Source organism: Engystomops pustulosus, chromosome 2 (genome assembly GCF_040894005.1).
Source record: "Engystomops pustulosus chromosome 2, aEngPut4.maternal, whole genome shotgun sequence".
NCBI classification, from domain to species: Eukaryota; Metazoa; Chordata; class Amphibia; order Anura; family Leptodactylidae; genus Engystomops; species Engystomops pustulosus.
Window position 1 is genome coordinate 193,790,793 of NC_092412.1, and position 19,874 is coordinate 193,810,666.

The 19,874-nt window shown below is 40.8% G+C and overlaps 2 long non-coding RNA genes across 2 annotated transcripts; one reads left to right on the forward strand and one right to left on the reverse strand.

Annotated features, from left to right (window-relative positions):
* Positions 1–945: 945 nt before the first annotated feature.
* LOC140116686 (uncharacterized) lies at positions 946–19,250 on the forward strand. Its single transcript, XR_011852907.1, has 3 exons — positions 946–1,092; positions 16,829–17,034; positions 19,076–19,250. It is a non-coding gene; the product is annotated as an uncharacterized lncRNA (long non-coding RNA).
* LOC140116685 (uncharacterized) lies at positions 10,509–15,569 on the reverse strand. Its single transcript, XR_011852905.1, has 3 exons — positions 15,456–15,569; positions 13,765–13,910; positions 10,509–10,611 (listed from the first exon to the last, which is right to left on the reverse strand). It is a non-coding gene; the product is annotated as an uncharacterized lncRNA (long non-coding RNA).
* Positions 19,251–19,874: the final 624 nt, after the last annotated feature.

Below are 19,874 nucleotides of genomic sequence, written 5' to 3' on the forward strand. Positions count from 1 at the left end.
CTCTCTCCGTGGTCAGTAAGTCTAAGGCTTACACTGATCGCAGGTGTTTTCCTGACGATTGCCGCCGGCAGCATTGGCGCTGCCATCTTTCTGAGGATCGACGCTCCCCGTGACGTCATGAGGGAGCGGCGATCCGTCGTTTTAACCCATTCATTACAATGTGCTATCAGCAAATTGTAATGAATGAGGAGGCTGTAGTATGGCAGTATATGATAGGATCTTACAAACAACCTAGGGTTAAAGTAAAAATAAAAAAAAAAGTAAAAAAAAAAATTATAATAAAAAAACCTAAAAATTTAAATCAACCCCCTTTCCCTAGAACTGATATAAATATTAATAAACCGTAAAAATCAGAAACACATTAGGTATCGCCGCATCCAAAAATGCCCGATCTATCAAAATATAATAACGGTTTTTCACTGCTTTTTTTCCCGTAACGGAAAATAGTGCCCAAAGTCGAAAATGCCAATTCGAAAAATATTAAAAAATCAATAAAAAGTGATTAAAAGATCAACACTGTCCTAAAAGTTATAGCAATGAAAATGACATCAAAAGTCACAAAAAATGACAACACCCACAGCTCTGTACACCAAAGTATGAAAAAGTTATTGGCGCCAGAAGATGGCAAAATTAAAAAAATATTGTACAGAAGGTTGTCATTTTTGTAAATGTATGAAAACATTATAAAACATACCGTATTTTTTGGACTATAAAACACACATTTTTTCCCCAGAAGATGGGGAAAAAACTGTGGTCCGTCTTATAGTCCGAATGTATAGTCCTGCAGGAGGGAATGGAGAACAACATAAGCGCAGGGGCAGTGCTCAGCTTGGCTCCACACACAGCTGCCGCCTGCTAGTGTCTGTGAGCAGCAGAGCTCCTGCAGTGCACACAGACTGTGACACCACTTCCAGGTTATCTGATGAAGGAAGCAGAAGCCACGCCCCCTCAGCACGGAGCTCTCACTGTGACTGATGCTGGACAGGTCACTGTCTTCTCCCAGCTGCTCGTGCTGCAGGGGCATCAGATAACACTGAAGATGTGACCAGTACTGGAGTCTCTGCTCCTGTGCCTGCTGTGCTCTTCTCACAGGTGTGTGAAACTGAACAATTCCCAAACAGTGCTTGTACAAAATCACAGGAGCTTACAGTCTATGTCACCTCCTGTGTCCTCCTCCTCCTCATAGAGTGTAACCTCTTGTGACCATGGTACAAGTGCTGTCACCTCCTGTGTCCTCCTCCTCATAGACTGTAAGCTCTTGTGGCCATTGTACAAGCATTGTCACCTCTTGTGTCCCCTCCTCCTCATAGACTGTAAGCTCTTGTGGCCATTGTACAAGCACTGTCACCTCCTGTGTACCCTCCTCCTCATAGATTGTAAGCTCTTGTGGCCATTGTTCAAGCACTGTAACCTCCTGTGTCTTCCTCCTCATAGATTGTAAGCTCTTGTGACCATTGTACAAGCATTGTCACCGCCAGTGCCCCTCCTCCTCATAGATTGTAAGCTCTTGTGACCATTGTACAAGCATTGTCACCACCAGTGCCCTTCCTCCTCATAGATTGTAAGCTCTTGTGACCATTGTACAAGAATTGTCACCGCCAGTGCCCCTCCTCCTCATAGATTGTAAGCTCTTGTGACCATTGTCACATATACTCAAACCTATACAGCCCTGGTAACTCTTTAGACCCCCTGACTACGTGTCAGCATAATTCTATCTAAAGAGCGTAATTCCCATCACTAATTCTGCCCCCAACACTGGTTGGCTGAGGTTGTTGCCAGCCAAGCCCTAGCCAATTAGTGTTGGGTGTCCCATAAAATGTCCCCTAATAAAGTCTCCCCATTAATTCTCCCCAAACACAGTACACTATTAAAATTTTACCAAATGTCACACAACGACCCCTAATAAAAGTATCCCATACACAGCCCCCGTAGGCTACATTCACATGAACGTGTGCCTGCTGTACGTAGCACGGCGGGGACACATTCATGCCCGGGAGAGGAGGAGGGGGTGAGGGCTGCTCGCCCCTACCCCTTTCCAAAGAGAAACATGGCTGCACCGCCCCGTAAGGTGCCACTACTTTACTGTTACTTTATTAAATATTGTAGCACACTATTTGGGGAATATAGTCATATAGTCCGAAAAATACGGTATACAAATTTGTTATCCCCATGATCGCACCAACCCAAAGAATAAAATAGACATGTAATTTGGGGAGAACAGTGAAATCCGTAAAATCCAAGCTCACAAGAATACGGCGCAAATGAGTTTTTTCACCATTTTCACTTCATTTTTTTCCTGCCTCCCAGTACATTATATACCATCACTATGAAGTGCAATTTGTTACGCAAAAAATAAGCCATCACAGAGCTCTTTATGTGGAAAAATAAAAAAGTTATAGATTTTTGAAGGTGGGGAGTGAAAAGTGGAAGTGAAAAAACTAAAAAGGGCCAAGTCGTTAGGGGTTAAGGGCCTAAGGGGTTTGAGTGGCAGATGCCTGGCCTCTGGTGCTAAGTTTCTTGTTGTACTGATTTTGTATTGATTGTACATATGAATCTAGACTCAGCAGTCACATTTTTGTTCAGATGTGATTGCCAAGACCAAAGATTAGCACTATGGCCCAAGGAGCTGCCATTAGAGCAGGGGAGTACCACCTTTTTTGCCATGTCATATTTCTCAACTTTAAGGGTCCGCACTAATAACCAGAACCCTAGAAGCTCCACATATAAATACATACCAAAATTAATATGCTGCAAGCATATCAGCAGTTAATAACCACACATAAATATACCACCATCAAATATACTGCACATCTGGGCTGCACTTAGACATCACTTACTGTTTCCATTAGGTTATCACTATTCACTTCTATGTCTGTGTTTACCTGGTCCCAGCCAGGACATGCCGCCTGTATATAAGTAGCCCAGAAAATACCCCCTGAATATAGGACATTCAGCACATGCCCCCAGACTTTAGGTAGCCCAAAACATACAGCCTGCATATAGGTAGCCCAGAACATGTCCCCTGTATAAAGGTAGTACAGCATGTGTTCCCTGTATATAAGTAGCCCAGAACATGCCCCCTTATATAGGTAGCCCAGAACATGCCCTGTCTATATATGAGCTCAGAACATGTGCCATGTATACAGCACATGCCCTTTTAAACTGGCAATCCAGCATGTTCCCCTTGTCTAAAGATAGGTAGCCCAGAACATGTTCCCTGTATATAATTATCCTAGCACATGTCCCCTGTATATAGGTAGCCAAGAATATCCCCCTCTATATAGGTAGCCTAGAACATGTCCTCTGTATAAAGGTAGTCCACTACATTCCATATATATATATATATATATATATATGAGAGAGAGGGAGCCCAGCACATTCCCACTGTATATAGGTAGCCCAGAACATACCCTGGTATATAGATAGTAAAGAACATGCTCACCTGTATATAGGCAGCCCAATGTATATAGGTAGTCTAGCACATGTCCTCTATATAAATGCAGTTCAGAATGTGCTCCTTGTATATATGTAGTTCAGCACATGCCCCCTGTAAATAGGTAGTCCAGATCATTCCCCCTGTACGTAGGTAGCCCAGCACATGCCCCTGTATATTTGTAGCCAAGTACATCCTCCTGTATATAGGTAGCCCAAAACACGCCCCCTATATATAAGCAGGCTAGCACATGCCCCCTGTTTATAGGTAGCCCAGAACATTCTCCCCTATATTTAGGTAGCCCAGAACATGTCCACTGTATATAGGTAGCCCAGCACATGCCCCCCCCATTTAATTAGGCAGCCCAGATATGCCCCTTTTATATGCCTGCTGTTTAAAAAGTAGGTAGCCCAGAACATTCTCCCTGTAAATAGAAACCACAATTTAATACTCACCTACCTGCACTCCCTGCAGCCACCACCTCTCTTTTTCTTAAGCAATATTGGCTGGGTGAAGCCTGGGTCACAAAAAAAGCACAGACAGTGGTAACATTCCTGCCTATGTCCAGTGATCAGCGCTGTGTTGTCTTAAAGACAAGATGGGGTGAGAGGGTCCCCTTGTACCATCACTACTCTAGAGTCATCTCCTCATGCAGTGATGAAAGCTCTCATTGATTTCTTATGCTGTTTCTGCTGATCAGGAGGGTGCAGGCCACAAGGTGGGGTTCTGCGGGCCTCACATTGCAAAGGATTCTGTTTATTTACAATGTATATACTATTCCCAAAACCTTTTTGAATATTAACAACAATCCTATTTAAGTTGAGAATCATAGTACGGAGCTATAGTAAGACAAAAGATAAGATTAAACTCTATAATGTACCCGGACTGGAACCAGTAACATATGTAAATATCCTAACTTGGCTTAAATTGTCAGAATAGTTATGTATATTGTAAATGTCCAACACTCCATCTCAGAACATAATTTTAATACAGTGAGGCAAATTTATTACAAAGGACTGGTATTTGTTTATATAGAAAATATCAATGACAATAATGATTGTTCTATTGTTTTAAGAGGGATAATTTCACAGTTGACCTCTATTTCAGACATTTTACAAGATAGGCTATTTACATCCTCTAATAGTATGAACTTGATATCCATATTATCTCATTTGTAATATGTCTAGTGCAAGCCACTTATGACCTTATATTAATTTTATAAGTAGTTTTATAGGTTGAATGAATCTGCTCTGCATTTGAGAAGGCGCCATCTAGTGGGCAAATAATAGTATAATGCAGGACTGGGATCATGTGAAGGAAGCACTATCTGTTTTGCATCTTTATAACCAGGATATGTATCTGTTTTTTTTTTTTTTTCATCAATGCCCTTTATAGGATCTGCTTATGATTTTGTTTTTTGCTGGACAGATTGCACAATTAGGGGTTTCATAGGTGCTACTGATAATTTTTTTTTGTATATTTTAAAAAGAATAAAAATCTGACAGTTTTTCTAATTAAAAATTTGGTGCATTTATGGTGCAATGTAAATAACATGAAAACTTTTTGTCTGTGTTAATATGGTGATTCAGAATTTTTAGGGATTTTTATTTTATTAAGTTACATACATTTGCACAATTAAATCATTTTTGAGAAAAAACACTTTTGCAGTCCTGGCCATAATACCATAGATATGAAGGTTCTAGTATTAAAAGGCAATGTCTGGTCACAAAGTGAGAGACACATTTGGAAATACAAGTTTATTGCCCTCTTTGACATCCTCCATACAGGACTTTATCTATCAAAGGGATTCATGACTGACTACAACCTCTAACAGATGTTATCTTGAGATAATGGGTCATCAGAGACTCCAGAGTCTTTAACTTGGAGGCAATAAACATGCAGGTCGTTCCCGCACCTGGACGTAGAATCACGTTGTGGCGATTGACCGGGCTCAGAAGCTGTAACAGCCTGTAACCCTATAGACGCCACGTCATTTTGACCGTATACAAGAGGGAATGGTTTTTTAACCACTACCAAGAAAGAGCTAATAAAATCTGATTATTAGCTACTGAATCCCCCAGAAATGATGTACCTGAAAAGTGGAACTCACCTACAAAAAAAATGTATCCCCCATATGTCCAAATTACAAAAAAATAAACATTTTATGGCCTATAAACGGTGACAAGGCAGATCTGCTCTGAATGGCTCCTTCCGTTCTATGCCCGGCCGTGCACCCATACAGCAATATCCTCATACTCGGGAGAAATTGGGTATCAAACTTTGTGGAATTTTTCATCATTTAATACTTTGTGATGGTTTAATTTGGCCAAAATTAATACATTGTCTAAAAAAAATTATAGCTTGTAAATTTCACCTCCATTTTGTTTTAACCCCGTGAAACATCTAAAGGGTTAACACACTTCTTAAAGTAGATTTTTCACACATTGAAGGGTCCTGTTTCTAAAATGGCATAATTTATGGGGTTTTACTGCTATTTAGGCCTCTCACAGTCAGTTAAAGCTGAGCAGGTGCCTCTAAATAGGGGTTTTGGCGATCTTCATAAAAATGAGAAAAATTGCACCCAAAATTCTGGACTGAAGAGAGAGGATGCATAAAACCCTATGCCAATATAAAGCAGACATTCCAGAAAGGTTAGGTATAAAGTTACTTTGGTGCTATGACTATCTGCATGAAAAGCAGAATAATTTGAACTTTGAAAATGAATAAATTTCATAAATGTTTGCCAAATTTCCGTTTTTTTCATAACTAAACACAAAAGATATCAACATTTTTTCATATTACTTGGAAGTACAGTATGTGATGAGAAAACAATCTCAAAATCCCCTGGATATGTTAAAGCGTTACAAAGTTAAAACCTCCGATAATGACACTGTCACGCACGGGGGTGCGGGGAGAGTCTCTAAGGGCAAGAGTCTGTGGACCCACTGGATCACTGCGGGGGTTGGTATGGGACCCGCGTGGCGGCCATGGCAATGGATGCAGGAAACAGTCACAACTTGAGATGACAACAGGAGCGCAGAGGGGAACTGGAAATGCTGGTACGGAATTAAGACACCGCTGGGCTGGAACCCACAGGAGGCGGAGCACAGGACTCAGATCACAGGCTACGGACTACAGGCTATGGACCACAGGATACGGACCACCAGACTTGGACCACAGGATACGGACCACCGGACACGGACCACAGGATACGGACCACCGGACATGGATCACAGGATACGGACCACAGGATATGGACCACCGGACATGGACCACAGGCTAGGGACCACCAGACACGGACCACAGGATATGGACCACAGGATCCGGACCACTGGACTCGGACCCCAGGCTACGGACCACTGGACTCGGACCCCAGGCTACGGACCACAGGCTACGGACCACGGGACACGGACCACAGGATACGGACCACCAGACAGGGATGCGTCTGGAAATGCACAGGGACACGGAGGCACCTGGGAACGCTCAGGAAACAGGACCTTGGGATACACACAGGAACAGGACCTTGGGATACACACAGGAACAGGACCTTGGGATACACACAGGAGGCTTTCACTTCAGTGGGAAGACTTGAAGATCCGGCCAGGAGTGAAGGAAACTGCCCGGTTATATGGGAAACCCGGAAATGACCAGCGGCAATGGGAAGGATGAGTTCAGGGAAGTTTAGGGAAGAGAATGCGCGCGTCCTAGGAGCGGGAGTGTGCGACCTGGAGGCAGGAGGTGTGCAGCCTACACGCCAGGACCCGGAGCACAGACAGGAGCCAGGAGAGGTAAGTGAGGGCAGAGAAACAGAGACCGGCAGGCAGCGGAGCACGGGTGTACACGCGATCCGAGACATGGATCGCGGAAGCATCCGTGACAGACACAGGGCAAATTTGAAAAATTAGGCCTGGTCCTAAGGCCCTAAAATGGCTTAGACACAAAGGGGTTAACTCCTTAACCCCTTAACGCTGAAGCCACTTTTCACCTTCCTGACACGGCCCATTTTTTCAAATCTGCCCTGTGTCACTACAAGTGGTTATAACTGTGGAACGCTTTAACATTTCCAAGTGATTTTAAAATAGTTTTCTCGTGACACTTTGTACTTCATGTTAGTTGAAAAATTTTGGTGGTATGTTTTGCATTTATTTATGAGAAAATCAGATATTTGGTGAAAATTTGGAAAAATTCTTGATTTTCAAACTTCAAAATGTTCTACTTTTTCCATACATAGTCATAACCGCAAAAATACTTAATAACTAACATTCACCGAATGTCTAATTTATGTGGACTTGGTTTTTTATGTATACTCTTATTTTTGTAGGATGTTATGGGGCTTTGAACGTTAGCTGTGATTTTTCACATTTTCATAAAAAAAGCAAAATCCTGCTATTGAGGGACCTGCTCTGGTTTCAAATCACTTTGAGAGGCCTAAATAAAAGTAAAACCCCATAAATTACCCCATTATAGAAACTACACCCCTCAACGTACGTAAAACAACTTTTATGAAGTTTGTTAACCCTTTAATTGTTTTACAGGGGTTAAAACAAAATCGGATGTAATTTTGAAAGGGAAATTTTTTTGGCTAAATTAATGTGTTTTTCAAAAAATTTACAAATTTTCAGTGGATAAAATACCAAAACGCTCCACAAAATTTGATACCCTATCCCTCCCGCGTATAACAATCCCCTATATGTGGTAACCTGCTGTATGGGCACACGCCAGGGCATCAAAGAGAAGCTGCGCCATTCAGAGCAGATTATGCATTGTCACTTTTTATTGGCTATGCAATCTTTATTTTTGGGGCAATTTGGACATATAAGGGCTTTTTTTTTGTGACATGAGATGCACTTTACAAATACTTCATTTTAGTGGGTCATTAGCTTATTGATGAGATTTTATTAACTCTTGAATGTATGGGTGAAAAGAAAATTGTCAATTTTGGTTTCCTTTCTTTTTGTATATTTTGGGGGTCGTACACCGTTCACTAAAAATACTATATTATCTTTATTCTATAGGTCACTACGATTACGGTGATACCTCATTTATATAGTTTTTCATTTATTTTTACAATTTTACTGGATAAAAACTAATATAGAGGAAATCTCATTTGTTTTTGCATCGCCATCTTTTCGGAGACGTAACTTTAATAGTTTTTGGTTGACAGAGCTAGTTTAGGGCTTATTTTTTACGTGTTGAGTTGTTCTTTTCAGTGGTACCATTTTTGCACACATAACTTTTTTTGATCACTTTTTAGAAACATTTTTGTGCAGAGATTTTATGAAAAATGTACATTTTTGGTGTGTTTTTCGGGTTTTGTTTTTACAGCGTTCACCGAGTGGGTCCAATAATGTTTCTGAGTTATTGTACGGATTGTTACGGACGCGACGATACCAAATATGTGGGTTTTTTTGGCGATTTTGTGTTTTTCTCCCTTTATTGCATGTGTATAGGGAATATTTGTGTTTAGGGGACTTTAACTTTATTTAATTAATTATTTTTATTCAAAAAATTTTTTATTTAATGTTTTTAACTTTTTTAATTTACTTTTACAGGTAAGCTTGAAGAAGCGATCCACGGATCGCTTGTTCAAGCTATTCTTCACATTACACAGTGTAATACAGAAGTATTACACTGTGTAATGTAACACACTGAGCATGCTGCGCATGCTCAGTGTGTTACAGCCGGGTCAATTTTTTTTATGGATCCGAGAAGGTTTCAAGTTTTAGTAGCAACTTCTCAGATTTTCAAGAGTTTGAAAAATGCTACATTTTTGGTGACCAATTCAGTTTGGAAGTGCCCTATAAAGTCTTATGTACTATAAACCCCCACAAGTGACACCATTTTATGAACCTAACATCTCAAACTATTCAAATCAGCATTTCAGAAGTCTGTTAACCATTTAATGCTTTCCCTGGAAGAAAACAAAAATGGATTGAAAAGTTTGAAATTTCAATTTTTTTATAAGATTTTTTCTCATTTAGCCCTAAAATGGAACATCAGAATAAATTGAGGTAAATATACATCCCAAAATTTTGGCCCTGCTTCTTCCGAGTACGACAATACCAGACAATTGCTGTTTCATCACACAGCGATGTCCAGAACAGAGTTCGTGCTATTGGGTTTTTGGAAGGCCAATTTGTGGTGTTTTGTGGTGCCACACTGTACTTGAAGAGCCCCTGAAGTAACAGTACAATAGAAAACCCCCATAGATGTCACCATTTAGGAAACCAGACCCCTAAAAGAATTTATCTGTGGTTGTGGTGAGCATTTTAACCCCCAACATGCTGGTCAAAATCTTATCCAAAGTAAATGGTGCAGAGCAGAAATGTTGTTTTTATTTAAAAAATCATCATCATCGTGTCATGTACTTTAGACAAACACCCCAAAAATCCTTCTACGGGTGTCCTGAGTACGGCAATACCACATATGTGCCTGCACACAGCAGGGCTGAGAAGGGAAGGAGCGAAATTTTGCCTTTGGAGCTCCGGTTTCACACGTTTTCATTTGGAGTGCCATGTTATGGTCGCAGGCCCATGAGGTACCAGTCAGGGCCAGATTAAGGGTCCCAGCGGTATGGAGCACCTCATTTAAGATGGGGCCCCCCTGCTCGGCAGCCAACGCGGGGCCCCCTTCCACAACAATATATTTGAAAAAAAGATACCACATAGTTATCCTATTACAAATATCAGCGCCATACTACTACCAGATAATGATACCACAATACTGTTACCAATTAAAACTATCATAAAACCAATATCCAAAAAAATTCCAAAAGATGCCTCGAAACTGCAACCCACAGCATCACCACAACATAAATAAAATACCAACATCCTGATACTGAACACAAGACTCTGTACACAGACCAGTATTACCAATGATTTACCACATATAAACTCCATTTATTGATGAACTTGATGAACACCACCGAGCAAAGGGCAATATCACTAATGATACCTCTGTACAAGGCCCAAATAATAACATTACATCCTGATTATCACCACTACATAATGACTGGATAATACTGCAATACTATATGATAACCTATACAGACAGAACAGTATGTACCAGCATATAGTAACTATATAGTAGTAGATACCAGTCCTCAGGTGACGCCCCTGATGTTGTCTCTTCCCTCCTGTCTAATCTTCAGGGAGACTTCTTGCAGCCAAGACTCATCTCTGCAGGTTTATAAAACAGACCTGGTTGGCATCATCCTATATACATATATTTAAAAACCCCTTACAACACAACTGACCACACTATACCCCCACATATATCATATATATACCCCTCACACTACAACTGACCACACTGTGCCCCCACATATATCATATATAGCCCTCACACTACAACTGACCACACTGTGCCCCCACATATATCATATATACCCCTCACACTACAACTGACCACACTATACCCCCACATATATATCATATATAACCCTCACACTACAACTGACCACACTGTGCCCCCACATATTTCATATAAACCCCTCACACCATAAATGACCACACTGAGCCCCCCATACATCATATATACCCCTCACACTACAGCTGACCACACTGTGCCCCCACATATTTCATATATACCCCTCACACTACAACTGACCACACTATACCCCCACATATATATCATATATACCCCTCACACCACAACTGACCACACTGTGCCCCCACATATATCATATATACCCCTCACACTACAACTGACCACACTGTGCCCCCACATATATATCATATATACCCCTCACACTACAACTGACCACACTGTGCCCCCACATATATATCATATATACCCCTCACACTACAACTGACCACACTGTGCCCCCACATATATATCATATATAACCCTCACACTACAACTGACCACACTGTGCCCCCACATATTTCATATATACCCCTCACACTACAACTGACCACACTATACCCCCACATATATATCATATATACCCCTCACACTACAACTGACCACACTGTGCCCCCACATATATATCATATAGACCCCTCACACTACAACTGACCACACTGTGCCCCCACATATTTCATATATACCCCTTGCACCATAAATGACCACACTGAGCCCCCCATACATCATATATACCCCTCATATTACAACTGACCACACTGTGCCCCCACATATATATCATACATACCCCTCACACTACAACTGACCACACTGTGCCCCCACATATTTCATATATACCCCTCACACCATAAATGACCACACTGAGTCCCCCATATATCATATATACCCCTCACACTACAACTGACCACACTGTACCCCCACATATATATCATATATACCCCTCACACTACAACTGACCACAATGTACCCCACATATATCATATATACCCCTCACACCATAAATGACCACACTGTGCCCCAACACCACTACCATTACCACGGCATCATGTCTGAATAATACTGCCCCACCGCTACCATTACCACTGCATCATGTCTGAATAATACCACCACACCACTACCATTACCACGGCATCATGTCTGAATAATACCACCACACCGCTACTATTACCACTGCATCATGTCTGAATAATACCACCACACCACTACCATTACCACTGCATCATGTCTGAATAATACCACCACACCACTACCATTGCCACTGCATCATGACTGAATAATACCACCACACCACTACCATTACCACTACATCATGACTGAATAATACCACCACACCACTACCATTACCACTACATCATGTCTGAATAATTCCACCACACCACTACCATTACCACTACATCATGTCTGAATAATACCACCACACCACTACCATTACCACTGCATCATGTCTGAATAATACCACCACACCACTACCATTACCACTGCATCATGACTGAATAATATGACCACACCACTACCATTACCACTGCATCATGTCTGAATAATACCACCACACCACTACCATTACCACTGCATCATGTCTGAATAATATGACCACACCACTACCATTACCACTGCATCATGACTGAATAATACCACCACACCACTACCATTACCACTGCATCATGTCTGAATAATATGACCACACCACTACCATTACCACTGCATCATGACTGAATAATATCACCACACCACTACCATTACCACTGCATCATGTCTGAATAATACCACCACACCGCTACCATTACCAATGCATCATGTCTGAATAATACCACCACACCGCTACCATTACCACTGCATCATGTCTGAATAATACCACCACACCGCTACCATTACCACTGCATCATGACTGAATAATATGACAACACTGCTACCATTACCACTGCATCATGACTGAATAATACCACCACACCACTACCATTACCACTGCATCATGTCTGAATAATACCACCACACCACTACCATTACTACTGCATCATGTCTGAATAATATGACCACACCACTACCATTACCACTGCATCATGACTGAATAATATGACCACACCACTACCATTACCACTGCATCATGACTGAATAATATCACCACACCACTACCATTACCACTGCATCATGACTGAATAATATCACCACACCACTACCATTACCACTGCATCATGACTGAATAATACCACCACACCACTACCATTACCCCTGCATCATGACTGAATAATACCACCACATCACTACCATTACCACTGCATCATGACTGAATAATACCACCACATCACTACCATTACTACTGCATCATGTCTGAATAATACCATCACACCACTACCATTACCACTGCATCATGTCTGAATAATACCATCACACCACTACCATTACCACTGCATCATGACTGAATAATACCACCACACCGCTACTATTACCACTGCATCATGTCTGAATAATACCATCACACCACTACCATTACCACTGCATCATGACTGAATAATATGACCACACCACTACCATTACCACTGCATCATGACTGAATAATATGACCACACCACTACCATTACCACTGCATCATGACTGAATAATATGACAACACCGCCACCATTACCACTGCATCATGACTGAATAATACCACCAGGCCGCTACCATTACCACTGCATCATGTCTGAAAAATACCACCACTCCACTATCATTACCACTGCATGACTGAATAATACTACCACACCGCTACCATTACCACTGCATCATGTCTGAATAATACCACCACACCACTACCATTACCACTGCATCATGTCTGAATAATATGACCACTCCACTACCATTACCACTGCAAAATAATACCACCTAACACATACTCAATAAAAAACCAGTACCAAAAAATGTATTCAAATTAAAAATGAAATGCTCTGCAGATAAACAAAAATATTTTAATATAATTATATCTGATTACTCACTGTTTACTGTCTTCTTCATTACAACCTCATTACAGCCTCTATAGCGCCCCCTGTAGACTGGGATCTCTTCTTCATCCGGTGTAACTCCTCCAGCTGTGATGAATTCGCCCCTAGATGTCTTCAGCTCTTGGCAGCACATCTGTGCCCTTAAAGATACCTCAATTACTGACAATATCATGGCACCTGGATATATATAGACAACACCTGCTTACTAAAGCTATATATGGCACCCCCATTTATGAATGAACAGTACCCCTGCTATAGGCCACTCACTGTACACTGCCATTTACATTCATTTATATAAAGCTGCCCCTGCTATACAGCAACCGCTACTTAACAACTAAACCCAAAACATATAAATGACACCTACTCCCCTATACAGTGGCTCCTCTATATATAAATGACACCTCCTCCCTCCCCTATACAGTGGCTCCTCTATATATAAATGACACCTCCTCCCGTCCCCTATACAGTGGCTCCTCTATATATAAATGGCACCTCCTCCCGTCCCCTATACAGTGGCTCCTCTATATATAAATGACACCTCCTCCCGTCCCCTATACAGTGGCTCCTCTATATATAAATGACACCTCCTCCCGTCCCCTATACAGTGGCTCCTCTATATATAAATGACACCTCCTCCCGTCCCCTATACAGTGGCTCCTCTATATATAAATGACACCTCCTCCCGTCCCCTATACAGTGGCTCCTCTATATATAAATGACACCTCCTCCCGTCCCCTATACAGTGGCTCCTCTATATATAAATGACACCTCCTCCCGTTCCCTATACAGTGACTCCTCTATATATAAATGACACCTCCTCCCGTCCCCTATACAGTGGCTCCTCTATATATAAATGACACCTCCTCCCGTCCCCTATACAGTGGCTCCTCTATATATAAATGACACCTCCTCCCGTCCCCTATACAGTGGCTCCTCTATATATGACACCCCCTCGTCCCCTATACAGTGGCTCCTCTATATATAAATTACACCCCCTCGTCCCCTATACAGTGGCTCCTCTATATATAAATTACACCCCCCTCGTCCCCTATACAGTGGCTTCCCTATATATAAATTACACCCCCCCTCGTCCCCTATACAGTGGCTTCCCTATATATAAATTACACCCCCCCTCGTCCCCTATACAGTGGCTTCCCTATATATAAAAATTACACCCCCCCTCGTCCCCTATACAGTGGCTTCCCTATTTATAAATTACACCCCCTCGTCCCCTATGCAGTGGCTTCCCTATTTATAAATTACACCCCCTCGTCCCCCATACAGTGGCTTCCCTATTTATAAATTACCCCCTCCTGCCCCCTATACAGTTCCTTCTCTCTCTCTATATATATATTACACCCTCTCCCGTCCCCTATACAATGGCTCCTCTCTATATAAATTACACCCCCCACTCCCCATACAGTGGCTCCTCTATATAAATAACCACCCTCCACTATACATTTGCTCCTCAACATATATAAAATACACCCCCCATATACAGTGACTCTTCTATATATAAATTACACCCCCCTTGTCCCCTATACAGTGGCTTCCCCCTCTGTCTCCTATACAGTGCCTCCTCCATATATAAATACCCCCCTCCACTATACATTTGCCCCTTAATATATATAAATTATCTTCTATCTTGCCCCTGTAAAACAATAAAATAATAAAAGTTCACTCACCTTTCCAGACGATCCCTCGCAGCGCTGACAGGATGATCTGCACCAAGGCTCTTCATCTCCCTGCAGTGTGGAGACACAGACGGCGCGATCTATGAGTCATAGATCGGCCGTCTGCGGAGGACTGAAAGTGCAGGCAGAGATCACTCTACCTGCACTTCTGCCACTCTATGGTATCTGTGCCTTAAAGGCACAGTACCATATATTGTGTGCGTGTCAGTATGGGGCTGCTAATAGCGTTTAGCAGCCCCATACTTAGCAGCTGATACCTGCGGGGGCCCCTGTAGCATGTTCTTGTGTACAGGGCCGGATCTACAGCGCCAGATGCCGGGACCCCATAGAGAGAGGGCTGAACCCGGGGCCCGGCGCAAGTGCTCCAGGAGCGCCAATGTAGATCCGGCTCTGGTACCAGTGCAATAGAAACCTCTGAGAAATTATACCATTTTGGAAACTACACCCCTCAAAGAATTTATCTGGGGTTATGGTGAGCATTTTAACCCCCGGCACGCTGGTCAACAAGATGGCGTCCTCTTTTCAATCCATTCGAATGTACATGGACCGCTTCCTCTGCTGTCCAAGTGATGGATGTATGATCACGTGTCTACTAATATAATCATGTGACCAAAATTCTGATTTCCATCGCTATCGTTGCGGTTTTTGTATAAAGGTAAGGTAACACTGAGTCTGTTCTCTACATAACATAGATACATAAGATCACTGGGTATTTATTAACAGGCAAGGATGTAATTTATGACATCGCTCCTTTGCAACAGACTGGGCTGCAAGTATATAAAGAAATGAAGTTATATAAAACAAAATCATCTCTCCTCTCTTATGTCTCATCTCTCTTTTTCTATGTATTAGATACTAGTTCAATGTTCAGAAGCTAAATACAGTGTAGATGAACCTATACCCTAATAATCTAAGCACATTGTCAGTATCTGCTTAGAGAGTCCCCGCCCACACTCTGGAATTTTACACTGACCATCACTGAGTGATAGCTAAAACAGCAATACAACTGAGTAAAATTGTACAGCAAGTACAAAAATTGTGTAAACCTCAATAGGGGATTGAAATGTGAGGAGTAAAACCCTTTAATATGCCATGGAATCTACTGGAAAGCTGGAATGATATTCCACATGTGGTAAAATTATGTGTTTGCAGTATTTTTTATGGGCTTTGATTTTATATGTTTCGCATGTGGTCCAAATAACACATCGTCATTTATTCTTTGGGTTAGTAGGTTTATGGATCAAAATTTCTGTAGCTTTCTTATATTTAACCCTTTAAGGACTGGGCCATTTTCATTTTTCGCATTTCCCTTTTTCACTTGCTGTCTTTAAAAATTCCTAACTTTTTTATTTTTTTGTTTACAGAGCTGTTAGAGGGCTTGTTTACTGCCTAACAAAGTGTACTTCCTAATGATGGCTTATCATCTTTCATGCCGGATTCCGGGAAGCTGGAATAGTATTCCCAATGCAATGAAATTGTAGAAGAAACACATTTGCACCATTTTTTTGTGCATACAGTTTTAGCGGCTTCCACTGTATGTTACAAGTGACACCTCCAGTTTATTCTTTGGGTAAGTATAATCATGGGAATACCAAATTTAAATTTTTTAAAATATTTTAATAGATTTTTACAAATTCTAACTTTTGTACAAAAAGTTTTCCTTCATTTTGCCTATTTCTGACACAAATAACTTTTTCATACTTCCGCACAGAGAGCTATATACGGTGTCATATTTTGCAGCACATGAAGATGTTTTCATTGCAACCTTTTGATTAAACTTTATTAATTCTTTTTTGTGTTGCAAATATGCAGTATATTGCTAATATGCTGCTTCACTATGAACGCCCACTTTTACTAAATGGTATAGGCTACATCCCACCATTCTGCAGAGACCACTGAACTCTGGGTCCAAAGCAATCACTTGGGCTGCTTTAGAGATAAATCCAAAACTACCAAAACTGTACATTAATAAAATATAAGGCTCCAAGAATCCAATACACTGTATAATTCATTAAACATCATTTAATGTATGGACACTCATAAAGGATATTAGTGAGTTAAGGAGACCTTGCTGACATCTGATTATTGACATTTTGAACTGTCACTGATGGATTATTCAAAGTGGAAGGTTACCTTGAACTGGCATTGAGAAGAATAAATCAGCAATAAGTGAACTTGTTAACTGACATTTATGTGTGCTATATAGGCTTTTTAAAAAGGGTTAAATCAGGTCTTGCTGCTTAGGCAATACTAAATTAATAATAGTCCTTGGAACCAGAGGACAGGAAGAATACTAAAAAAGCACTGACATGATCATTTCATAGAAATTAAACATAATACATATCTATTGACAAATCTAATTTATAAAGCTGAGAGTGTGTATGTATGTCTGCAGTGTCGCATTTACAATCTCAAAAATTTGCACCTGTGTATCACAAAACACATTTAGTAACCGCCAAGTACAGGAGCCATGTTGTTGGCTGTTGTGGCTGTTAGCCACCAATCACAGCTCCACTTCTATATGGCTACAAGTCATTAATATGAACACTGATTGGATGCCATAAGCAACATTCCAAGTATAAGACAGCTTATGTGTGAGTTAATATGATTTCGATTGTGAAGCTTAGCCAACATTGCTGTGCAGGCATAAGATAATCTCTTAAACTCCAGTCACTTCCAGAGATGAATGCTTGCCATTATATCATCTTTGAAACTCCAGTCAGATCAAGAGCAGGAGTCTGCTATATCTGACACTACATTTTCTCTGATACTCCTGTCTCATCCAGAACTGCTATCATCTATCTAACGTTATATCATCTAAGTCAACTGCATCTCTGGATGTGACTAGAGTATCAATCTGCCGTTATATCATCTCTGATACTCCAGTAACATTCAGTCCCATGTCTGCAAGTACTTCTTGATTTGTGTTTCATAATCCCTTGGTCCAAGGGAATTCATGAATAGAATATGATAACTACAGTGAGCACTGAGACAGAGGCAAAGCAGTGGGAAAATGGGTGCTATCAGCACCTATGGGTGTCAGACACAGAGATAGCTACCCTTTCCAGGGGGATGTGTATGATAATACCCCTTCCCTCACCAGGGGACACATTCCTGGAATAACTCTTATAACAAATAATTAATTATTAATTTTAATTATTCTTTTCCTTATTATACTATATTTTATAACAATATAATTAGTTGTCATTATATTCCTAAGCACAGATTATGGAGGAGAAATACAAATGAAATAAGGCATTACAGAGTAATAAAACATTCATTAGTTAACAGAAGAGGGCCCATGCATGAAAAATATGACAACATATTTTTTATAACCTAAAGTATCTTTCACTTTGTCATTTTCGGAACATTTTGTTACAGAAGTGATTTTCAGATTTTTGACATGTTGTATTTCATGTTATTGCCTTTGGTTGAAATTTATTGCACTTATTTATTAAAAAAGTAATTTTTTTCTGAAAATGTTGAAAAATTATTTTGTCATTTCTAAATCTTTTGCTAATCATACAGTTGGTCTAACCGCTGAAATTGGTTACTTACTAACATTAATACTTTATGTTGACATAATTTTTAATGCTTTTTTATTTTTTTAGGACGTAAGGAGCCGTACAACTTAAACAACATTTTTCAAAATCTTTAAAGGGGCTTTCCTGTGAAGGTTTGAGAAAGAGTGTGTGTACGTGCGAAACGGCCCGTCGCCTTGGCGAGGCAGCTCCTTATTCTGTCCTGTCATCTCTACCACAATAAAAAGAAGTTCTTCCTACACTACTCCTTTGAGTGCCGCATTTTTTTCTTTTTTTTCTGCTTCATTGAACTGTGTATACTGGATGTGCACCCCGGCTGGTTGGACTTCCCTTACGCCTAGTCTCCTGTTATTTGTCTGCCAAATGTGTTTGCTAATTATGGTGTGAGCAGTGCCGGCTACTGGATGCCCTTTTTTCTCTCCAATTTGAATTTTATTAACAAATAATACAGCATTTTACACAGATATAATTCCTATCTGTCTCTATCAGCCATAGTGTACAAAATTTTGGTTGACCCTAGACCCGACTCTGGATCTTCTGACTTTAGGGTCGGCAGACATCTTGCTCTTCTGTCTGACACTGCACTGAGCTGTTCTCTACTCTCTCCCTCTAGCCCACACTTTGCATTCAATGACAAGCTCTTACAAAGACTTCCTGCTGGAAAGCAACACATCATTAGGGGAGTAAAGCTACAAGCTACAGCCAGATAAGATCTTTATCCAGGGTAGGGGGGGGAGGTATATAGCAGCATTGTGTATTATATAACTGTGTATTAATAACTGTGTAATATATCCATCTCATTGATCTCATCATCTTTCATCTCTGATCTTTCTCATTTCTCTCTTTCCAAGTGCCATATACTAGTAGA